This window comes from Trachemys scripta, chromosome 11 (genome assembly GCF_013100865.1).
Source record: "Trachemys scripta elegans isolate TJP31775 chromosome 11, CAS_Tse_1.0, whole genome shotgun sequence".
Lineage (NCBI taxonomy): Eukaryota > Metazoa > Chordata > Testudines > Emydidae > Trachemys > Trachemys scripta.
In genome coordinates, this window is record NC_048308.1 from 50,801,365 (window position 1) to 50,827,330 (window position 25,966).

Genomic DNA, 25,966 nt, shown 5'->3' on the forward strand with positions numbered 1-25,966 from the left:
GATAATAGTTTGCAAATTGAAAGCATATCATGACTGGGAAACTAAGGTGGAACATGCCAGTTGGAAGCTTTAGCAAATCCACTTAAGAATCTAAATGAGCTTTTCAGCCAGTTATTACTGACTGATTCAAGACTGCTAGCTTATGCATGGAGAACTTGGGTAAAGCATCACATAACTGACCAGCAGCCAGTTAACAATGAAGCAAATGCCTCAAATATTCCATTATTATAATGATGAAATAATCTGGCTCTGATAACTGTAATAACAGTAATAACATTTTACAAAAGTATCCTTATCTGCTTGAATAGAAGTTGCAATAGGTGTGCCTCTATAAAATCAACTGAGGAAGTATGCAAAGGCTAATTGCCTGATGAAGTCAACTTATTTCTTCCCCTCCCCTCCAACAAACACCTTTTCAGGTGATCTAATATTATGAGAAACTATAAACATTAAGGATTGATCATGCTAATATAATTTTCCGGATGGCTTATTAACCAACTAAGACATGTTTTTCTCAATTTCCTTTCATAAGCAACAGCAATAATTAGGTCAGGGCAGAGTAGCAAAATTGATCATAAGATGGAAAATGTATCATGGACATTTAGCATTATGCTCTCCAAACTCTAGATACATTAGTTACATTTAGTAACACTGCTATGTTTTGCCTTTCATAAAAGGAATCCATTAACTTAGATAACGTATAACAGAGGCTCATTTTTGTCTATTCCAAAACTGAATGGTTTTTCTTAAAGTTCATTACACAAAATGAATCAGGACAAGAAAACATGATTGTCTCCAATATCTACTGATAACATGTTCTTTCCTTATTTCAGTGTCGACTATCAGTCTCCTTGTGAAACCAGCATTTACAAAAGAGAATGAATGGCAAGCACTGGCTATGAAACGATAAAAGATTGTTATTCTGTATCTTTATGGATTATGAACCAAATTCTCTCAGAAAAAACTCTCCTCTAACTTAAAATAAGAAATCTAAGATGCATAGCCAAGTAGATGGACATCTGGGTGGAATTTCAGATAGCCTTCCTTTCCCCATCAAAACAAACTGTTGTAGTTTGCAATGTATTTTTACAAGTATTTTATGATTGAATAGCAGCTGTAATTGACCTAATTTTTAGGTCCAGTCCTGCTCCCATTGAAGTCAGCCCTGCAGAATTAGGATCTTTGATGCTTTGCAGCCACACCTGCACACAATACCTCACATTCCTGACCGGCAATATTGTTACACTCCAGCCAACACCTTTCGCAACAACCTTACTATTGAAGTCCTTGGCCTCTTGAGCAGAAAATTACAGTCAGGCTAAATTACAGGTTGGATTTGTTATGTGCACAGATGTGGACATATGAAACCATCATATCTTCTCCAGTAGGAAAAGGCGACGGCACATACGCCTGTGATCCCCAAACTCTGGGGGGTGCCCACTAGGGGTGTGCGTGGAGGAACATCGGGGGATGTGGCGGGGCCTGGGCCAGCCCATGGGGGATAGGAAGGGAGCACCACTCAGTCCCGCTCTGCCCCCAGCTTCACCCACGCCCCACCATGGTTCTGGCTTCGGCCTTGGCCTCTGGCTCCCAGCCCGACTCCCAGCCACAGCTGCGGCTCTCGCCCTGGCCTCGGCCACAGCTCCGCTCCTGGTCCCGGCTCCCGACTCGGACCCCAGCTGCAGCTCCAACCCCCGCCCCAGCCCCAGCTTTAGCTCCACTCCCAGCCATGGTTCCTGACTGCAGCTCATGGGGTGGGGCACGGAAAGATTCCATTATGGGTAAGGGGGGGCATGACAGAAAAAGTTTGGGGACCACTGACCTACCCAGTGCATCCCCATGCAGCAATATTTCCCACATACAGAAACAAGTACTACCACCTTACCACCTGATGTGGAGTTTCTCTGAACGACTTCTTGTTGTATATTCCTCCAACACAACATTGTACGCATCATCTTATGAAACTAATAGCAAGCATCAGCATTTTTGTACCACTACACAACCCAGCTAACAAGGGAAGCACAAGTAAGCATAAGATAAGCAAAGACGACACAATGATGATGATTTCCCCCCACCCCCAAACTTTCAGAGACTGTTCTTCCCTGAGCTCTCTCTACGTTTAAGCAGTAGGCAGCTTTCTGTAGATAAAAGCATTAAAAAGAGCTGCAAAGAGTTGACATTACAAACTTGGCACTACTATGTCATGCTGCACAAACAGGGAAAGGGAGAACCTGCCAAAAAAAAAAGCCAGAGCTAATATGAAAAGCACGAAACCAACATATTGACCTTATTTAAGCCCAAACAGCTTAACACTAGGATTTTAACAGAAGTTGTAGAAAACATTCTTTATTCCACACACTGAAAAAAGTTATCTGTCAATATTCAATTGACTTTCTAGCTGCAAGCCCCCTTCTTCAGTTGCAAAACCCAAAGTAATGATTATATCAGTCACTGATGAATACATTCAACTGTGTACATTCATACATTCAACTTGCTTTTCACGCAACTGTGATAATTTCCATATCATTACCCAGGATGCCTTGCACTTGGATTTTGTTTTCTACATAGAGTAATGTTTAGAATTGCCATTTTAAAACAAAATACTTGCAACAAGGGACTTTCATTCTGCATTGTCTTATCTATGCTCCTAGCAGCTAATAGACCGGAATAGTAAATGGAAAAAAATATCAATATGCACAACTAGCATAGTTAGGAAGGAAGATCTTTTAAGAAATGCAATTATGAAGGGATTTTTGAACACTGGAGACAGAGATAGATTTGAAGAAAAAGTACCTTAGGATAGAAAATATGAATCAGAAACAAAGTAGTGCATACAGAACATGTTTTGTTTTCCTATCACAAGTGCCTATTAGGGGAAATATGGGTTCTTCAGTACTGAAACCACCAAAGACATGAGATACAATTGAAAGCCTTTTATGAATAAATTATTTTTTGCAATTAACTTTGCCCATGACGGTGCCATGGAAGACAGTGAATGAAAAGGGTTTTTCCCCCCTCAGTTTCAAAATAATTTTCTACTGTTTAATTAGAAAGTTTCTCTACAGAAGGGAATGTGATGGAAGATTAATTCTCTATTTTCTCACCCACTGCGTCACTACACTCAAGTGGACAATATAAACTCCAGTTGAAAAATGATGAGGGTTGATTAAGCATGGAACTCTTTTCAATCAGTTGACTCCATGTATTGTAGACCTTGTTTCAAAATGACAGAAACAAGTTAGAAAATGGTATCTCAGTAACATCATGCTAGAGAGGAATGATTATGTGTTTTCAGTGTGTGAGGGTTCACTGCAATAGCTAATGGTACTGTACAGTCTAATCAATGAGAAGGAAAATGTTAGATTTCCACAAACACGGATGTTTTAGTTTCGCTCCTTTTGATCATTAATAATTATTCCCCATCTCTTTTAATATCTACATTTTATTTTATATCTTATGCCACATGTCCAACCGTGATTTTAAAAAAAATATGTTTGAAATGTTAACCAGCAGGCAATCTAGGAAAGTATCAAATTATTACACAAAGGGCACAAACTAAATTTGTTTTTAATGAACAACAAACAGAATAAACTTGCCCCTCAGGATACGAAATTTCACCCAGGAAGTCCTATTGCCATAAATCATGAGTGAATCTTGGCTCAATATCTCAATATGAGTTTTTGTTTGTTGTTTTGTTTTTAGAACATAAAGGACATAAGTTTCTGTCCTCTGCACAGAAAAGCAAAGGAGGGAGGGAAGAGTAAGCATTTCTCAGGAGCCTAATTTATAGTATGAACATACATCAAGAAGAGAACGTGCTTGAGCCATGTAGGGGAGGAAGTGAGACATGAGACATAATATCGATAGAAAGGATTGCTCATTGGCTAACCTGTTTTAGTGATATGGAAGTAATCTGTACATATCTCCAGGAAAGAATGAAGATCAAAGCAGGATGGAAATGCTGTACTGTTTTCTAGAGCCCAGGAGAAAAAGGAAACTCCTTTTTTTGCCTCATTCTGGGCTGAAAAGATAGCTTCATTTTATTTTGACCCAACTCCTTCCTGCCTGTTGGCCATATCCTGAAAAATTACTCAGTTTTACCAGTCCTTTCTCAATCAAACTCCCATTGAAATCCAGGGGGACTTTCCTGAGCAGAAACTTGGTAAAATCTTCAGGATATGGCTTACTATTTTAAATGATTTTTATAACAATTGTGCATATGATGTGTGATGGTAGTCCGTTCTTCCAGAGGATCAATATTTCCACAAAAAACTGGTATAACAGTTCGTTACCGTACTATGGCTCCTCTAAATTCAGAGGCCTAGTAGGAACTTTTTGGACAAGACTACAGTGCCACTTGAACCTCTTCTTATGATATGACAGATTAGTGAACGCTCTGTGTTTTCTTTTCCTTCCATAGATGAAGAAATTCCCTCATTCTTTGGACATACCTGAAACAAGCTTGCCGCAATCCACCAACTTCTAGCTGCATTGCAGCAAGATACTGCTAATTTGAGAGAGATATAAAAATGAAAGAAAATCATGTAAGAATTTCTCTCTTCTAGGACTCAGGCTGCAAAAACTCACGTTCATATGGGTAAGCAACTTAACTCCCAAAGGTTAAAGGCTGATAATGAGATTTGTCTATGATAAGAGAAATCCAGACTTTACCAGTGCAGGGTTAGCCTTGATGATTATAACTGCGTGTCTTTCGGTGTTCTTCCAAAAACAAAACTCAACCAAACCAAGTGAACACCTGTGGGCTTATTCTGGCCGCATACAGGGGCTGTAAAGGCACCACATGGGGCTGCTTAAAGAGATCTTCTGTGGCACAGAATCAGCATAAGGCCATCACAGCGAATCCTCTATCCCCCTCACAAGCCACAGCATAGAGGATGTGCCAGAGGTAAGTGCAGCAGAGGGATAAAATGTGCCCCACTCCATATACCCCACTGTGGGGCAGTCCTAGGGAGACTATCATAAATTAGAGCAGACCCTGCCCACTTAAATTTATGTTGGGAGCCACACCAGCTGCAGCAGTCCAGAATCTGGGTGGTACAAGGGGTGGCTTAAAAGGACTCCCTTGTTCCACTTCCCCTTGAGCTCTGTTTTCTTGTGTTGCACTCCCTGTTTGTTCCAAAAGTTTCCCAGGCTGTGGGGTTTTCAGATATTACTCACACTCCACGGCTATAAGGGTACATTAGGGTTTGTTTGTTCTCCCTTCTTTGTGCGCTGTTGGGGCCAGAGCAGAGTTACAGTTTATTTGAACAATGATAACACAGCTTCCCAGAAAGGAAATAGTAAATGATGAATAGGAGATCCAGACATTTCCATCTGTCACATCTGATAAGCATGCATGTGCCACGTGAATGCTTGATCATTGTTGCAACTAGCTGTTAATATTGAAAAGCAGAGTTCCAGCAAAAAAAAAAAAAAAAAAAAATGCAATTTAAAAAGGCCTTAATGATGTAGAAGGCAATTTAAGAGGCTGTGTGCATTATGTGACTACATGAAGATTTTTTTTTATTTAGTATTAAATAAGCCTTTTAAGATGACTCAACCTTTTAAACTCTGTTAAGTGTGTGTGTGGGGGGGGGGAGGAAGCTGTGTTTAGAAAACAGTTGAGTAAATCTCAAAAATGCAATCTGTATTCAAGATGCAATTTTTCCTTCCAAAAAGTCATGGAGAATGACAGAAAAAGACTCTGCTTTCACTCTAATGAAAGACGCCTGGTGACATTTACCTGAGCGGGGTGCTGGGTCTGAACCAGGTCCTATCCAGGTCAGTGGGATTCTTCCCATTGCCTTGGATGGAATTAGATCAGGCCCTTAGTGTGTTGTTGAATAGTTACAACAAATAAGAATCAAGACAGCCCAGTGGGTCAAATTCCAGCTGAACATCAGGTAAATCATCTGAACTCTAGGTGATAAAGCAAATCCTCATGGACAGTTGGGTGAGAGCAGGATTTCAGTGCAAATAAGAGATGAACTGAGAAGAAATCACCTAGAGAGGGGCCATGTCAGGTCCTATGGAGGGTAAATGCAACAAAGCAGTAGGATCCCAAACCTATATACATTCACTACCAAATATATACCTGCACAAAAGGAGAGAGCGGCCAAGGAGAGAATGGTGAGAAGTCAGCAGATAGCTGATGTACCTAGAACCCTGCAAATCTGTGGATATCTGTTGACCAGGTTTGTGCATTGGATACAGATACAGATACCAATTTTGTATCCACGCAGGGCTCTAGGCATATCCATCTCTCTAAGGATTTTCTACAGAGCATGTGATGTACCTCCCTCACAAAATGTAATGTAAGTAAGGCATTAAACAGGCACTGGGCTAAATTCTGCCCCCAACTGCACTGATGTAAAACAAGAATAACTCTTTGACGACTTCACCAGAACAACTCCAAATAAAGTAGAATTTGATCAAAAAGCAAGTGCTGCTTATGGGCCAGATTCTGCAATCTGGAGTAATCCTGAGTGTTGCGTAAGCAAATAGTTCCAATGATTTAAATGGGACTATTTCCTTAAGTACTACTGAGCTTGAGTCAGGATTGTAGAGCCTGACCTACAAGATATATTCACTACCCCTACTATTCCCTCAGACTCAGTGACCCTAGAGTCTTTTCATCAAAACCTAATCAACAAAATAAAATTATTCAAAAACATAATAAAAAGTCTGAGACCTTCTATCTCACGTCTGGACGTCAGAAGTTTTATTTCAGCCAAAGATTACATTAAAGCTTCTCTCAGATAGTCAGAATTACTCAGTCCTTGTCTTGCTATTTCCATGTCACTTAGTTTTTATGATCATGAGAAATGTGATTTTGCTTGTGGCACGCAATTGACATGAGGGGAAGAGGAGCTTTCTTTTTGGCAAGAGACAGATCCTCAGTTGATGCAAGTCAGGTCCCTATATCTGCTTTAACAGAGTGATGTTGATTTACACCAGCAGAAGATCTGGTCCTGAATGTTAATCATGATCACTTGGAAGAAATCTGAAAAATGTACATTAGAAAATGATGCATGTAGGTATGTTTCTTTGTGGAGGTGCTTTATTTTCAAAGGTGGATTGTATAACATTCACGTTTCACTAACTATTGCTTTCATAGAAATTATTTTGTACTGAGCTTTCATAAACCATCCTCTCACTACTTTGGGGAGATTACATATGAAAAAAGATGACAATGGTAATTATCTCAGACTGCAATATTATTTTCATGTTGTGAAGTACGTACAGGGCGCATAACTTGTCACCTCTCTAACCATACAATGAATAGAAGAACACACAGTTATATAAACACACATAAATCAGCCCTCCGCAAGTTTCAAGTGCTTTAGGGCTGCCATAATTTACTGCTTGTGCCTGCTCTCATTCTGTTTTGAATTCTGTTCATGGGTTTTAAAAACAGACTTTTTCTCTAATGAGCGTTTATCCTCTTTGAGAGGTGGACACGGCTGAAGTGTGCAAACGGAAGAGACTATTTACATGCAGAGATTAAGGGAGTTGAACAACTGCAGTTGAGTACAGCCTATTGCAAAGCAGACCACAAAACTGGACTGCATACTGTTCCTGGTGTACTGTACACAATACATGAATTACACAGAAAGATTTTCAGAATCAGATACTAGGCATACCACTAGAGAACATTAAAAAGCACATCGGGAGGACTGATCCATATCACTGGTTTTGGGTAACAATAGCAAATGCTTCTGGGGAAGGCTGCATTGGATTATCCTTATTGTAATTTCAGAGAACTTTCTTATACAATGCTTAAGGATTTTCTGTCTTTCAGGAACCTTTATACTCCATTAAAGTCCCAGATAAAGCAGGAATATCCCACAGGAGTAAACATTACTCTCTACCGGTCCAAATAATTTCCTCCCTTAATTACCGTGTGAATACATTAAAATAGAAATATCTTCTTTGTAATCCAGTATTTGCATTTCTTTTTCTTACATTTTTGCATGCCAGTTCTCCATTATTAATTTAAATGAAGAGCATGTAAATGGGGTGTTGTGGTGAGGCACAAATATAGGCTTTTATTTTGTCTAGCATGTGTGGTTTGGTTTATGCAAATCCTCACAAACATGATTGTTCATTTAATGGCAGTCACATGAACACTTAAGTCTACCCCACAGTGTGTGCCTCATTTCACATCCACTCTGTGTTTCACAGATATGCTTGCAATGAATGCTTTAGTGGGAGTTTGCATAGTACTTTATTTAATGAACGGTCCATGTGTGTGTATTAAGGGTAAAATAATGATAGCTGATTTCTGATTGGTTTAAGCAGAGGAAGGGACTTTTGGAGCATCTTCCACCACGTAGCTGAGGAATAAAAATAGAAACTTCAAAAAGGGGGTGGGGAAGCTTTCTGCAAAGTCTTGATCTCTGTAAATATACAGTAATAAATGACAAGGTGTAGGGCCTAATGGGCCTGGTCCTGAGAAGTGAGTTGTGTTTGCTCAGCACACGACATTCAGCTCTAAGGATCAGGGTAAATATTCCCAACCCATGCCTTTTGGGCAGATACTTTAAGATCTTCAGAGGGAAAGACTGATTCACAACATTACAGAAAAAGAAAATGAGGCAGAGAGTCCGTGAAAGAGTCTGGAATAGAATCTTGGTCCCCCGAGTCCCAGTCCTCCACTGTAAATGAATAACATTGCCTCTTCTATCATAGTAGTAAAAGAACACAGACAATAACTAGAAGAATTTAAACAACTTTGTTTCTTGTCTTCTACATGTTTCTCTTTTGTTTGAAGGCTCCTGCAGAACCTTCTTCGAGAACCACTGGGCTGTCTCAAATCTGGACAGTACACAAATTCCCAGTTGTCTGAACCTGGGCTAGCTGCCCAATTCCAAGATAACGATAGATGTAAGAAGATTGCATAGGGTCTTGCTTTGTAGTATAGTAGAATCCTTCCTCTACTTTCAGACACTACTGTCAGAACATCATTAACAATGAAATATGCTAAATTAAGTATTTATACGTAGAAAGTCTAGGAAAATGTCAGAAAGGACTGAGGGGCAGCAATGCAGCTGTGGAGGGCATCAGAGAGGATTACAGTTAAAGCTGAAGGTCTGTGCACATCTCCACCAGATGCTCTTTTCAGTATATAATTAATGCAATACATGTAAGTTAGTCGCTTTGTTAACAAGTTCAGATGTTTCTCTCCCAATTGCTTAAGCACCACAGGTAGTTAAAGAAAGAGCTAATGCAGGGAGTTGAAAAGAGCAGGTACCATGGCCCCTGAGTATCATTAGCTCTAGACAGGTCTCTTACAGGATTAGAAAGCCATCCTTGCTTTGACAATCCGTTATTAATCTGCATTTTAAAACTAGCAAGACCTTTGCCAGTTTCATGGTCCTGTTCCAGCTGCTAAGCTTGCAATGAAGGACAGTGCTCTGTTAATGTACCAGACTACTGCATATAGCAGAGACAAGTACAACCATATCCAGTGTTAACAAAAATAGGATATTTCTTAACCCTCTCAGATCATCCAGATGTATTTACCTCACTTTCCAACTCATCTCCTGGTCCTATGTTAATGTTTTAACACCCTTAGTCTCTCAGCCCATAGATGAAGTAGCAGCTCAATTGACAAGTGGCTCAGAGCTTCCTTGCAGCCAAAGCATGATGGTGCTTGCAACTGGGTCCCTGGTGTGCAGCTGTTTAACGGTTTAATGGTTCTTCACAAACACCTATTGCTAACTGATTTAAGTTGCAAATCCCAACCTAGGCAATGATGACTTGGATCAAACTGTAGTCTCTGAAGTGCTGTTGGATCTACGGGGGTCTCACTGACAGCTGAGCCATCACACGGTCTTGCACTCTAACTAACTTTTTGCAGTTACCCAACCTGCTAATTCAGCATCTTTGCAGAAAATGATTGTTTGTAAGATAAAAACCTACTTTTGTCATTTACTACACCCATTGCACAGTAACAGATTTTTCATGAGGTAAAATTTACAATTGTCCAATTCACCAGTTCCTTCTAGGTTTGCTATGAATTATATACAAGGAGCATATGACAAGGCCATTACTTTCTGAAGTACAGTATGTGATTTCCTGCCATTGGGATTAAAGAAACACCTTTCAATATGCTGATTGCATCTGGATGAAAAACCAGTAGCCAAGTTAATAAGTAACAAAGAGTCTATCTGACTGCCTGCTACTGCTACCGGCCACAAGTTTGATGTTCATGTCCTGCCTACATTGCTGCTTTGCCTAGGGTTGCCAGGTGTCTGTTTTTTGACCAAAAAGCCCGGTCGAAAAGGGACCTGAAAGACATTACAATAAACTGCAACAATGCTTGCCAGGTCATAAATACTTTCCTTTCTCAAGCAGTTATTTCTTATAACTACCAATATCCACTTATAAGATCTAAATTGCCAAGGCAGGCTGAACTTTTGATCACATCAAGGGTATCATTAATACATAGGAAAATGATAGGAGTCCTTTAAGGAGACATTCAGTTTCCTGTAGTATTCACGTCCTATCTCTACTGTTTTGGCAGGAGAACCCAGAGTCTTGAGGACAATCAATGTGTTATTCTTGAAACACCTTTGATAACATAAAATGCTTTATTTATTTATTTATTTGTTGGAACAGGCAGTGTGTGTATGGTGACAACTATAATTTTGGTAGACATTGTCCCATAGTCTATGCAATGTTTCACCACTGGTGCACATTGATTAAAAGACCAACAACACTTCCTAATATTCTCCCTTTCTCTGTTTGATACCTTAATCTCACTGGTTGCCATCATCCTTTAAATCCAACAGTATTCTTTAAGCTATAGATTATCAACATCTGAACAGGGATCAGGCTTCCTCTTTAATTGATCCAGTGCAAAATTTAATGGTAGCACTGTCTCTTTGGAGAGGATGATATAGTAAACCACCAATCACCATCTAACAGCTCAGATATTCAGCACTAAATGTTAGTTGCAGGTTTATTTCTTCAAATCCTCTTAGCTGTACTTATAATTTATATTTTCTATACCCTGCCTGAATTGCACAGGCTCAAAGAGTGAAGAGATAGTTTTTTCATACATGCTATTGCTAATACTGTGCCACACACACGTACCCCGGTACTCTGGGGTTGTTAGTGGATTGCTCAGCTCATTTGCGCAGATTTTAAGGAATTAAGCTATTGTTTAGAAAGACTCAGACTGAGTGCCCATCAGGGCTAGCTGAGCTGCATCTAACAAGAATCAGTACATCCAGATGAGTGATCCTCCCCACCACCCCATACGCCTGTATGCTAGTCATCAGTCCTAGGTGATCAGCACTGCCAAAAGCCAGAGGGAGCTAGCAATATCAACGTAGGAATGAATTTCCTGTGGAAGGCCAGAATACCAAACATCAGTAAGGCTGTGTCCTGATCTGAAACCTTATTGTCTCTGACCACAGAGAACAGGTGCCACTGGAACCTGGATGGCACCATTTTATTAATGATCTTGTCATAAAGCAGGGGCTGGCAACCTTTCAGAAGTGATGTGTCGAGTCTTCATTTATTCACTCTAATTTAAGGTTTTGTGTGCCAGTAATACATTTTAATGTTTTTAGAAGGTCTCTTTCTATAAGTCTATAATATATAACTAAACTATTGCTGTATGTAAAGTAAATAAGGGTTTTAAAATGTTTAAGAAGCTTAATTTAAAATTAAATTAAAATGCAGATCCCCCTGGACCAGTGGCCAGGACCCGGGCAGTGTGAGTGCCACTGAAAATAAGCTCACGTGCCACCTTTGGCACGCGTGCCATAGGTTGCCTACCCATCATAAAGAGACCAGAAATTGTGCGGTACTTGGTCCTAAGTATCAGTGTCTTAAGCAGTGGCATTCTTTAGTGTAGTTGGCCGCTTGCCTCCTTTACAGGACGAGAAGGCAGGTGATCCTCCCTAAACTTCACCTACCGGGGGACAAGGGTCAGTTTTCCAGATGGTGAGACAGAAGGCATCTTCTAAAGGAATGCCTGTTTTGGTGATTAGTTCAAAACCCATTCATGCAGATGTGTTGGCTTGTGCTCTTCATGGTGGTGATGTCTGATTTGTTGTGCTGGTCTGTGAACTAGTCACTCGCAATGGCTTGCTAGTTTATTAACGCCTTTGTCTTTTGGGTTGCTACTTTTCTAGTACTTATATTGCCTCTTATTACTGTAGTAGCTGAGTCCTGTTTGTTATAATATTTATGCACACACCATTGCTGTGAGGTAGGGAAATATTATTATCCCCATTTTACAGATGGGAACTGAGGCACAGAGAGACTAAGTCCAAGGTCACACAGGACATCTGTGGCAGAGCAGGGGATCGAACCCAAACCTCTTGAGTTCCAGGCTAACAGCTTAACTACTGAATCACCCACCCTCTTTAGGGACAGGATCTTCAAGATCTCCTGAAAGGTTTTTGGGAGCAAGAGCTTCTGGTGATGAAATAATGTAGATGTTTAGATGAACAGGTTGATTTGAGGAGGTAATGGTCTTCCTAGGAGAGTGGTGTGTTATCTAAGGTCTAGTGTACCTTTAGCTGCATAGGTGTGATTGGACACTATCTAGGAAAAGCCCATGGCTGTCACAAAGGCCAGAAAATCTAGGCTATTTAATTAAAATGCATGGATAACAGATTCTCCAAAGGACAAATAATATCAGGGATTCCATTATCAGCTCTGGTAGAAGCTCTGTTAGCTAGTCTAGGAATTTGGACAGATACTCAGCTCCTTGAATGTCTTTCTTAATCTGTTTTAAGCCACAAAAAACACCAGACAACTTCATCTTTTATAACTACTATATTACCAAAGTAACATCAATGTAAGCTATTATAGAAATTCTCATTTTTACAGTAATCCAGTACAATGCCAGCAATTTAAAGAGATTATTTATAGCAAATACATCCAGTCTATTTTTGCAGTGCTGCTAGGATAAGCAATTTTGAATTCTCAGTCCTCTCCCTTGAATACAAGTGGCTACTAAGAGGGCTAAGAGCAAGAGTTAATTACAATATTTTTTAAATAACTATTTATCATTCAGTCTTCTGTGGTTCAAGAGAATTATGAACATAAGAGAACAAATAATTCTCATGGGCTAAATTTTAGCAATTTGCAGAAGTGAGAAAAGTGGATTCTATATTTTTCCACAGCAGAGTAGGAAAGTCATCTCATTAATTAAAGGGGTTTCAGTTTGAATAAAATCTGACCTGCTGTACATATATATATTTGAACATCTGAAAACAAATTTATAGTTAGGCAGCAGTTTGTGTTTTAGGATGCTGATGAGTTTTTTCCTCTTCTCTGCTGGGAGCTGCCTCTCCTTGTCTGCTTCATTCTTGTGAGCAGGCAGGATGGTGGATAGGTGCCCCAGATAGGTTGCTGGGAGGGTCACCCAGCAGAGATTTTATTCTCTATTCTAGGAGTCAAGTAAGATTTTCCACTATACAAACCAAGGGGACATATAAAATAATGGGCCATACACTCTGCTTTGCATTGCTCAGGAGGCAGGCCAGGGATGCGGCAAAGAAGGGATGGAGCATGACTGGAGTGCACTCCAGCAATCCCTTGCACTGGAACTGTCTCTGGGGGGATTGTTCTTGACAGGGCATCTTGCAATTGCCTTTAGGCTGCTCTAAGTTATACTTAGGGCCAAGGACCCCCGTTGACCCCAGGAAGAGCATAGACACAACATTTCCCCTGTACCCTGGGTCAAGCATAACTTGGAGGGATCCAGTGATCTTGCTCAACATTTTTTTAGGAGATGTTGACCTCATGATGACCACTATGAAGTTTAATTGTTTACTTTATAATAAATAATAATAATAAAGGACTCCAGTACTCAACCAAGAGGCTAGCCAAGATCAAAAGGGAGGCAGGATTTGGGTTCCTAAAAGATCTTCAGAAATAAAAAAATAAAAAGAGAGGACTATATAGTAGCCGTGAATATATTCTGAAGATATCAGCTATGAATGCCTTAGTCTACAAGGATTACTGTGGAGTTGGCTAACACCTCGTAGGAAGAAGATTGCTTATTTGGAGATTTGTGATCTTCCAACATAACAATACTTTCTGGAAAGTTACTGTGCCACTTTAGCAGACAGGAGATTTACTAGGCTCCATCTAAGTCTTCTGAAGTCAGAATTTATACATTAGATGCAAAACAGAGTATGTTTACATGAAGAGGGAACATGAAATCAGGTAAAAAGCAGGTAAACTATCTGGTGGGTTAATATAAAAGTCTGAGACTCTTTTGTGAATAAAATAAAATTTAAAATAAAAACAATTATCTGGAGAAAGTTGTAGGTAAGACAGTATGGAGCAGTTCAATTTTCCTACTCTACAGACTTTAAAAGTTCATGGGAATCATTCCATTGACTTCAGCCTTGGATCAAAGTGTAGATGCTGAGGAAATTTTACCTTTGAATAATCTTTTTACTTATCTGAGAAACAGGCAATTTTTGACTCTTGCTATAGATAATACCACTTTGGAGAACAATAAATACCTGAACTTTTCCTTCAGCTACTTGAAACTTTCCTTAATATTTTATTACAAGCACATACAGGCTTGCAGTGCACACAGTATGACTTGAAAAGAACTACAGGTCGAGGTATCTCACAGCAGAATATTACTATGGATTTAGTACTAATTCCAGCTTTATTCCTTTCCTAATTCCTGTATCACATAGCCTTATCGACACAGATAAACCACTTTGAAGTGCACATTCTTTGATGTATGGGTTGAGCTGTTCTTTCAAAAAATATAGGGTTTGCTTGGAAAACAATCACCGTTGCATTTAGACTACAATACACTCAAACATCCCCATATAGATTCTAACAAACAAAAGGAGGTCTTCCCTTGATTGAGTATGAAGTTTTATTTCAGATGAATCAGCACTGCAAGGATGACACGTTTAATTTCATACTTCATAATGCGGACTAAACATAATCTAACTGTGGATCAATAATAAGCCTTTGAGGGAGACTGATACTGTGGGTCAGGCACAGAATTAGTTATGCAGTGTTGCGAATACAGCATTGATAACGGCATTCTCAGCACTGCATAACTAATTCTGTGTGTGACCCACAGTATCAATCTCCCTCGAAGACCTGCTATAGATCCATAGTTAGATTATGTTAGTTCCTTTGCTTCTGAGGTTTCCCTTTTTTGTCAGATTTCTTTTTAGAATAGGGCTCTATTAAATAAACACATGCCCAGGGGTACTGGGCATGTGCAAAGCCTAATTGATGTGATTGTGCCTTATAGGTGCTCAACACCTCTCAAAAATCAGACCAAGACTGTGGATAATGTAAAGTTTTGGTTTCAAATCCTGCCAGTTTCTGCACTGATAAAAACGTACATTTCTAGCATACAGCACCTTTAATCCAGAAGAATTACAAGGCACCTCACAAAAATTCTGAAATGCAGCCACTTCTGGGTTGACATGTAGCAAATAGCAACACTACTCAACACTTAAGGGTAGGACATGAAGAATACCTCATCCAGTTGAAATTAAGCAGTGGAATTTTAGTTAGGCAGAATGCAATTACACAAGTTGGAATTTGGCCAAGTCTCCAAGGTTAACAACCCTACTTTTGCAAAAAAAGTACCATGGGATCTTTAATGACCATAAGTTAATGATGTTCTGTCTGAAGGTCAGCACCTCTAGTTATCTAATGACCTTTAACACCATCCTGGAGCATTAGTTCAATACTAGATTAGAGGGAAGAATCCTGAATCATCAACATCACTTAGGATTTTTTTTTCATGGGGATGAGAGAAATAAAACTACTACTGCACTTTAAGAATATGTAGTATGAAATTCACAGAATTTTGCTATATATTTTCCTGGGCTGTTAAGTGTATTGATTTTGGATCATGTGATTTTCTACAAGACGGTAGGTTTGGTCTGCAGTATATATTTAGGAAGATAATGTATGAATACATTGATTAATTAAGACGTAACGGACACTGGCAAGAGAGTAGGCATATTATTTTCAGCTCAATGAAACAAAGATTTCATGAACCATATAGCTGGTGCAGATGTTCCTATAGCTCATCAATGAGCAACCTCTTGGAAACCAAACATACCTATTAGGAAGGCCCTTCATGGATTTCTAGTATTTAACACAGTCATTAAAACAATATATCCCGTATGCTCTTTGCACCAATCTTCATATCTTCAGACTTGGAATTTTTTTCTATAGATACTCAGCTGGTGTAAATCAGCATAATTCTATTGACCTCAATGCAACTATGCCAATTTATACTTAGGATCTGACCCTTTATCTTTATTTGGCACCAGACTCCATTTTGTAAAAGTCTAAAATCTTATTATTTTACTTGCCAAGCACTTCTTTGTTTGCATTTATCTTATCAAATCTTCATTCTGCAGAGTAACCCAACTCTTTTGATCTGCTCTCAAATATGGTGATTTGTGTTTAGTTTGTTTGTTGTTAAAAAAGTAAATCATTGTCAATAATACAATATAACTTGGGGATCAAACAGGTCTCAAATTCCCTTTAGAAGAAAAGGAAACACAATGGACTTTTATAATGTCTTATTAAGAACCTTAAGGTATTTCTTAAACAACCATCTTAAAAGTTAATTTATTAGAAATTACTAGTGAATGAACAGTCTTTGCACCTGAAAATACTTGTGTTTAGACAAACCTTAGAAACATAGGGCCTGAGCCAGAGCCCCCTGAAGTCCATAGGAATCTTTACATTGACTTCAACAGACTTTGGATCCGACCCTTATTATTCGGTGTACAAAAAGCAGCTTATCGCACGCAATATATATATTTTAACCATTCACTATATCGTGTGCCTAGGTTCAATGTTAATATTCTTAAACACATGAGATATTATGAGATTTAAAAGTTCTGGGCTGTGTCTGTTCTACAGGTGGTCAGGCAGAATGATCATGATGGTCCTTTTTAGCCTTAAAAAGCTCTGAAGCAGTGATGGGCAACCTGCAGCCCGCACATGGTCCATCAGGGTAATCTGCTGGTGAGCTGCGAGACAGTTTGTTTACATTGACCATCCGCAGGCACAGCCGCCCGCAGCTCCCAGTGGCCGCGGTTCGCCATTCACAGACAATGGGAGCTGAGTGAAGCATTTTGGGCCAGCTTCTCAGCTCCACTGCCATCAGTGAAAGACATCAACTGGTGTCAGTAGAGTTACACCATTATACACCTGCTGAGGCTTTGGCCCTTTGAATCCATCTTGGATTAATTATTGGATAAATTAAAGAGAATATTCACTTCTAAACCATTTAGAACAAGCTTCACAATAACTTCAGAAGTTGGTGCAATAAAAAGCTATTACCTCACCCCCCGTGTCTCTAATATCCTGGGACCAACACAGCTACAACAACACTGCATAACTTTACTGTTATTTTAAAAACTCTTCACATAATCCAGTCATTTTCAACCTGTCACTCTTTTCTGAAATTAATGCACAACTTGCGAGGACAAAGAGAGAAATAAATGTGACTTTGAAAGTCTATTCCACAAGAGGTTTCCAAGAACGTTCAAGCCTTGACAGTGAACTAATGTGTTCAGGTTACTGGCAGATCATTCTTTTTCTTTGACTTGTCACATGTTTAACTGCTTACAGGTGAAATTGTACACCTGCCCTTTTCTCCTATGCTAATTGCAAATGAGCATACATGTGTGAATAGCTGTCAAAAGATTATGATTTGGGAACACATTTCTTCCAGTTTAAAAAAAGAAAGCTATATTTGGATCTTACTACTCTAATCTTTATTTGATTAAAAGGATTCATTCTGGGTTTATTTCATTTCATGTGGTATTGCCTAGTGCCATGTCTTTTTTTTTTTTTTTTTTTTTAAAGGAGCTATACCTATCTCATAGAGCTGGAAGAGACCTTAAAAGGTCATTGAGTCCAGTCCCCTGCCTTCACTAGCAGGACCAAGTACTGATTTTGATCCCTAAATGTCCCCCTCAAGGATTGAACTCACAACTCTGGGTTTAGCAGGCCAATGCCCAAACCACTGAGCTATCCTTCCCTCCATCTGTTTTATGCAGTCTCTTCAGAGGTAATTTCTTGAGCCCTGGGTGGGTGCCCTCCTCTTTTTTGGTTTGCTTATCCTTTTGAAATGTGTGGAGGTACTTAAGTATGCAGACAATGCAGTCAAGATACATTTAAAGGTCTCTTCTGTAATCTGAACCAGGAGTCTAAAACATAATGTTAATATTAATCAGAAATGGTTCATGAATATAAGCTCTTGTTGAAAACAGGAAGAAGAGCATACACTTACTGGAGGATGGACCAAACACTTGGTATTACCATGACTGCAGTATAGCCCCAATAAGGTAAGACCAAATAAAAATAAAAAGGAAGTACAGAGCATATGTTATCTAGGACTACTTTTTCCTCCTAGGTCTTTTTACACACATTTTTCCATATATAAGAAGTCATTTATTTGCCCAAACCCAGGTGTCCAGGCACCCAGCTGTGTGTATAAATGACTGGTGTATTTTTGGGCATATAAAAAAGTGACCACAAAATTAATTTGAGTTATTCCTAGAGCATTGTCCCTGACTTGAATTCTATCTGCACACAAAAACTCAAGTGTGACAGTGCTTTTAGCTGGAATTGGCTGACCCATTGGGGATAAAAGCTAAAGCCTGAGTTAGCACAACTCATTAGCTGCCAACACAAGCACTTTATAGTGAGATCACAGGCTAGTTCCGCTTGAATGCCACTAGTCCTTCAGTGCCTTCTGACAATTGCCCTCCCAAGTGCTCAGAGAGGACAGACAAGTTCTCCCACAATTCACTGGGAAAGAATTCATACAGCTGATCTGTTTACTGCAGTGCAAAGGACCATGGGATGTGCCTCCAGAAGTCTTAGTGCCAACCGAGTAAATGCAGTACCAGTGTGGAGCAAACAAAGCAACTTGCAGGATTACTTTGCTCTCATTCAAACTAAGCTAACTTGAGAGAAGTAACTTGGGTTAACTCTGCAATGAAGAAAGACACCCAGAAGGCTGAAAACATGACCCTCAAAGAATAAATGTACAGAAAACTAAAACACGCAGCTTAACTGACTTGCAAATAATCACACAGCAAGTGTCTGGCAGGAAGCACTGGTTGAAATTTTGATTAAAATGGCTTTCCCCCACAAAAAAATGGAAATATGAATGGGAAATATCTAAAACATGTAATTTAAAACAGTTTTTGGTTAAATAAAAAATATGGTTTTTTTGGTTGTTAAAACCTAAATGTTTTAGAACATTTTGAGGGTTTGGTTGCCAAAAATTGAAATTTTGTTTTTGACCCCCCTCCCCAATCTTTTACAGTGTGCTCATTCTCTTTTGTGTCTGTTCAAATACAGAAAGCATAATCTGATATGTAGATGGAGTTTTTATGAAATTGTAAATATATGGGACCCAATTCTGTCCTTTATACTTGGCTGGTACACTGGTGTCAAGTAGAAGCTGTACCTAAATATCTATAGGCAAATCAGCCAATGAAGATGAAAAATGATTTCACCTCTTAAGATGTAATTATACTAGAAAAGGGCAGGAACTTAACAATTCAATCAAGATTCTGATTAGCCTAAAGCTAAGGGATGTTTGAATGTTGGACAATTATAAAGGAAAGACCCAGCTGCAACATGTCATTCTAGATCTGGGTTCAGAATCCACACGTGCCTGAATACTCAGGCATATCAGATACGGGCTTTTGATTTGGGTTTATCGCAACATTATACTAGTTTTGCACTTTGAGATTAAGTGCAACTCAGGGCTATGCAGTTGGGATCTCCACATTTCAATCAAGGAACATTTAGCTCCAAGACCTTAGCTCCAGACCAAGATCAGAGTGTGACAGATATGGCAATTACCCGCAATAGCCTTGAAAGAACTTACTGTATTATGTTTATGTATTGTAGGTTAGAATTGTATGTAATCTCTCTAGGGTGAAGAGGTGACAGATACTGCGTGGGGATGCAGTATCTTTAGGGTCCATTGTTTTAAATGAATGGTTTATATATGATTGTGTTCTACTCGATGGCAGAGGGCTACCACAGCTCCTCCAGGAACTAAAAACAGTGGATGGTGATCAAGGCAAATCAGCCAGGTTGTACGCCGCCACTCTAGAGGTACCACCTCCTGGGGACGCTCCAGAGGCCAACAGACAAAAGAAGAACTGTTGGATAAATACCCTGAGATTAAACTGAGTCAGGGCATCCTTTCTGATCCAGCAAATGGACAAGAACTTCTGTCCAAGAGGGAGGGGGCAATACTTGTAGAGGGGATGAAGGATTTGACCTGCTAGGGTCCCATAAGATTGAGAGTTGACCTCTTTTAGCATACAAATGGGAACTTTTTAAAATATATTTTCTCTCTCATGCTTTTATCTTCAGAATAAATGTATTTGCTCAGAAAGAGCTGCGTGGTAACATACCTGTGGGAAATACACCAGTCACTGCCTTCCAAGAGAAAGCAAAGCACAGGTGCTGGCCTGTTTAGGCAGTCTGTTTGCAGGGGATATCACAGTGTAATCTAGGGAACTGTGTAGCCTTTAAAACACAGTCAGGAGGGAGTGAGACATGGGTTTCTGCCCAAGAGAGATGACGACTGGAAGCCTAAAGTGGGTGCCCTTGGTAGACCATGAAGGGGACACAGATGTCACCCTCTACACAAACTGTAAGATTGCTTGAAGTGTGGTTCAGATTAAGTCTTCTTTAGCATTCGCTTGCCCTTCTCAGAACGGCAGATCTAGCAGCAGGATACTAAACAATGTCAGCAAGTTAAGGTACCAGCCTTTTTCCCCCCATGAAAGAATTATAGTCTTGCTGAATGCCGTTTGACTGAACCATCGGGAGAATAAAGAAGAGGACACAATAATAGAAGAAATTACAGTATCAATGCAAGAACTACCTTCACATCTAGACTGAAAATAGGGAAGAAAAAAAACCTAATGAATGCCTCTTGCCTGTTTCTGGCAACACTGCTAGCTGAGCTTTCTAGGAACTACAGATTGTTTTGCTCATTATCTCATCTGAAAAGACAATGGTTTTATTTTATTTTAATTCTGGCATGACAGCAAACAATCCATACACTTCAGTGATTTGACAGCACAGTTTTAATCCTCACAGTAAACAATTTTTTTTTTTTACCACTTGACATACCCTTTAGAAATTTCCTTGCTAGAACTCATTTCATTCTCACATGCCCAAACTCAACTTAGCGGTCATTTTAAAGGATGAAGTGCTAGTGCAGGCAATATAGACACTCACATGTAAAATGATTCGAATACGCCAAAATGTCTATACAGTTTCCATATGAGCCAAGGGAGGGGAAGAGAACATCTGCCTGTCCCCAGCCAGACAGTCCATCCTTCAGGCAAGCAGTCGTCTTATGGAACAGGGACCAAGTCCCAAACACACGTCTTGTCTCAGCAATAATGAAACAGCCTTCCCTAGTGCACAACTGATCAGAGCCTCACTTGGCGTTCTGACTTCTCCCCTCTCTTTTGCTCCTTTTATCCAGGACATTTCCAAATCCTGTCACTTCTTCCACCAGAATACTAGGATCCATTCATCTCATTCAGCATTTCATCATTTTCCTTTGATTACTGCCGCCTACTCCTTGCTGGCCTGCCTCCCAAACAAACAAATTGTCTCTGCCCTGCCTCCAAATACAGAGTGCGGCCACAAAAATTCCATTCTTTGGCCACTGTTTAGACCATGTAATGCTTTTTGAAGATCTCCACTTGCTCTTCCTCTACTAACACATCAAAATCACTTTAATAACTCTGCCTCTCCTACTGATCGGCCCTTGTCTCATTTTGCTGTCATGCCCTCCTCTCTACCAATGATGCCAACCTTATCACCCTTTTGTCCAATTCTAACCTAAATGTCTCCACCCCTTCTTGCTCATATGCAAGAAACCCCCTTCCTAAGCTCATCTGTTAGGCCACTCCTCTCTCCTTACTCACATCCCTCCTGAAGAACTTCTTCTGATATGCTGCCTATGGGAAATCCATTTGACTTATACTGACATGAGAGGGAGGAAAAAGTAACCCTATTTGACTAAGAGGTGGCCTAGTATCTCTCTGAAAACTCTACCTTTATATCCCTTCCTCACTGCTAACTCTTATCTGTCTCATCTTTCCTGTTCAGAAAGTACCTACTACATTATGGGTATTACCATAAAAATAATTGAATGATCCTGTAATATACTCATCTGACTGGATCTATAAACTTGGATCTTATCAGATTCACAGACAGAAAGGGGTCTTCTTTAAACTCTGGACTGGGTAACATATAGTCACATAGGAATTGTCTTGCTGGATCAGACTAGTGGTCCATCTAATCTGTTTCCAACAGTGGCCAGTACCAGTTGCTTCTGAGGAAAAGCACATTCATTAGACAGTCGTGGGATAACCTGCCCCCACGGAATGTTTCCTCTTACCATGCCACCCTCCCCCATATAATGAGAAGTTTCAGCTGAGGTTGTAGTCAGTTTATAGAAGAGTTATTCATTTTTGGTTACTGCTTAGAGAAAAAGTTACGGGGTCATTTCATACACAAATATTATACATATGGTAGATTTGTTGTTCATGTGGTGAGAATAAAGTAAGTAAGTTAAAAACATTTGTATTTACAAAACTAAGATGAAAAACTTTGGCCTACTTTGTCAGGGTTCAGAATCAGATCTAGAGATCAACAATAGTATTGCTCACAAAACATAAAGAGATGTAAGCCACACTAATTCCATGCTACTTTAATCTGCTTTCATCAACTATTGTGGATTTTATAAAAGCACTCAAAAAATAAATGTTACTATTTAATAAAGGTATTGACTGATTTCAAAAGGGTTAGCCTGCTGCACTGCTGAAGACATTAGTGGCATAGCAAATAATCCAGTGATATGAGCTCCACAACACTATGTGATTTCCATTCTATCAACATAAATATTATTGGATGAAAGTGATCCTTGTCTCTTAATAAAGGGAGAGAGACAAGCTTGGCCTGGATGTTGATCTACTTCAATTGAGGTTATAAATAAATTAATTCACATTCGCAAAGACAAGCCAGTTTTGGATGTATCTGGATATTACATTTATTAACATATATTGTATTTATATGAATAAATAAAATCATCATCATCCAGAATGGACAAGGCCATTGATTTCAGTGTAAGCAGAAATGCAAAGCAATTGAGCACTATTAAATAGCACTATGAGCAATATTGCTTTTACCAGACTTGTAATCAATTTTCAATGAGCATTTTCTTCATTTCTATAATCATTGTTATCGTGAATAATTGCACTAGTACTATTTCATCATATTAACTTACAACTGTAATAACCTTTAGTGCAGATTTTTAATATGAGTTGATATGTATATAAAGAGCATTGCATTATTAAAAATCTAATACTTAGCATAAATGAAAACATATAGTCTATAGCTCGATGCTGCCACTAGCATGACATATAGTTACAAGCTGCATTAATGGAGAGCAATCTCACTGCCATAATGGTCATTAAACATTGTCATTTTGTTCACTGAAAAAAAGTCAACAAAATCCAGAAGTGTCTTTTATAAACAGCAGCGCTCATTCCACACTGCTTATCTAGCATTGTGCCTATCAGGAAGCATTAAAGGCTATTCCTGCCACTATACGAGTCACATCCTTTTCCCCTCATGGCTGATGGAGGCAAGGGAATAGAATGGCTGACTCCAGATTTGTGGATGCACCCCATTGATTTTGCTAGCTGCTGCCTGGTTTTAAGTTTTCCCTCTCTGGGCAAGGTCCTTGAGAAGGTCACCTCTTACAGCAGAAAACTTTTGCCAATATCCTGGAACCTTCTCAGTCAGGTTTCAGACTTGGCTATAGATCAGGGACAGCTGTAATCACATTGGTGGGATGCCTTCTTCATAGCTACAGACAATACAACATGCATTGTGATTCTATTGGAACTACCAGCTACCTTCTACAGACTCATCCAGGAAGTGCTGTTAACCCATCTGTGCGAAATAACAGGGGGTTGTGGAACTGTACTCAGCTGGTTCCTCTCAGACAAGATTTAGAGGGTCATGCAGGACAGCTGCTCCTCCTGATTGAGAGCCTTCACCTGGGAAATCCCACAGAACTTAGTATTTTCCCTTCTCCTTTTCAATTTCTACATTCAACCAATAGCCTTTATTGAAAAGTTCAAGATTTCTTCAGGTTTTTTGGACCTTCCTCTAGGCTGGTTAAAAACACCTGCAGAAACATTTTTTTTTTTTACTAAATTATCTCTTCAGTAATTTCTATGGAATTTTATTGGTTTTATTAAATTCCACAGAATTTTTCCATAAGGAATCAGATATCATGGGATAAAGTCTTAAGAATATACAAATGACATACTTGCATATACATCTCATTTTTATCTGAAGTTGGCAGTGCAGATACCCAACAACTCCAATGTCTAGAAGACAAAAAAATAGCTGGCCCCCCTCCTAACTCAAGTAAAATAGGAAGAGTCATGTGGGTAGGGCATTGCTAAGATCCAACAGAACCTACAGCAGTCAAATGCTTGGTCAGCGATTGTCAAAGAAGTGCACTGTTTGGGATTCACACTCTCTTCAACCGTACACCTGAATGTTCAGGATGTGGTAGTGGACAGAAATGTCTGTTTCCCTTTCCAGATGGCAAGAGGATTGTGCTTATGCCTCACAGATAAAGACTCGGCCCCAGGGATCCATGACTTGTTACTATGAAGACTGACTACTGCAAACCTCTCTACTTTGGGCTGACATTGAAGCTTCAACTGGGTCTATACAGAGGAGAACAAATTACACTGATGCTCTCCACACCATGCTTGCTCCCAAACCAGTTCTGGGTCTAATTCCAAATCCCACCCTTATCTCCAAAGCCCTCAGTGGGCAAGGACCTGACTACCTTAAATACTGCCTCTTACTGTACCCCCCAGAATACTACAGTTCATGGGGGGAGTAGTTACTTGAGAAGACAGACAAGTGTTTAATACTTTTAACTCAAATTACTGTTAGAATTAGAAGTATGCTTGATTCAATAGCTTCAAGAGTTCAGAATAAAGTGGGTTTGGTGGTTTCACTTCAACTCCAATGGACTAAAGTTCATGGGGGCGGGGGAAGGGAACAATCATATCTTTTGCAACTTTTAAATAATCAAAGATTTGACAGGTATTGTATGTATTATATATACATACACATCTATTGTATTTCTGTCTTAAAAAAGACACCTTGAATAGTTCTAAAGTATGTCTATAGGAATAAAAAAAGAACTTTTTTGAAGTGTCTTTCATAAACTGAAAAGCAGTAGGCTGACAAAAGCCCCACATGTCTTTGTTCAAAGTATCATGTATAACTCAGATCTAAAGAAGTATTACTTGATGGTTGGGTTGGCGCTATGTAAGGCCAACCTTCTCTATATTGTCTGGAGACCCGTTGTTCATAACCTCAGGCTACCAGCTACTACCAGCACCGTGATGCTTGTAATAAATGGAGCTATGTGCGTATCGGTAGTCAATGAACTGAATGAATAAAAGTTACATCCCAAAGTGTGATTTTCCTTGTGATCTGTTAAAAGTCTGCAAACCCTTTAAACTAGAGTCTGATCATAATCTCCATGGCACCAAAGTTATCATGAGAAATGATAATGTTTCCATTCATATAGTTTTCTGCCATGTAAATTTTTTCTTCAAATATTTATTATCTGAGTGCTCCACTAAAATGGCAGCACTTAGGCAACATCTCATGTCCTGGGCTTATGCATGATACATGTCTTTTGTTACTGTCTCTTTTAGGTTCCATTTCTCTTTCTTCTTCATTGTCTCTATAATCTCCCTCATAGAAAGTATTTTTAGTGGTACTGATAAACAGCTACTTCATTACTGGTATAATGTTGGGACAACTGCCTTGTCTCAAGGAACTAATACTTCAAGAAATTTCAGAAAATGTACAAGTA

The 25,966-nt window shown here is 39.3% G+C and overlaps 1 protein-coding gene and 1 long non-coding RNA gene across 2 annotated transcripts in view; one reads left to right on the top strand and one right to left on the bottom strand.

Annotated features, from left to right (window-relative positions):
• The window catches only part of TMEFF2 (transmembrane protein with EGF like and two follistatin like domains 2), a 166,471-nt gene that overhangs the window by 93,891 nt on the left and 46,614 nt on the right, over nucleotides 1-25,966 (bottom strand). The window lies entirely within an intron of this gene.
• LOC117884660 overlaps nucleotides 4,707-25,966 on the top strand; it is a 32,414-nt gene continuing 11,154 nt past the window's right edge. Inside the window, exons 1-2 of the long non-coding RNA XR_004647620.1 lie at nucleotides 4,707-4,906; nucleotides 18,261-18,335. This is a non-coding gene — a long non-coding RNA (uncharacterized LOC117884660). The remainder of the gene's footprint in view (nucleotides 4,907-18,260; nucleotides 18,336-25,966) is intronic.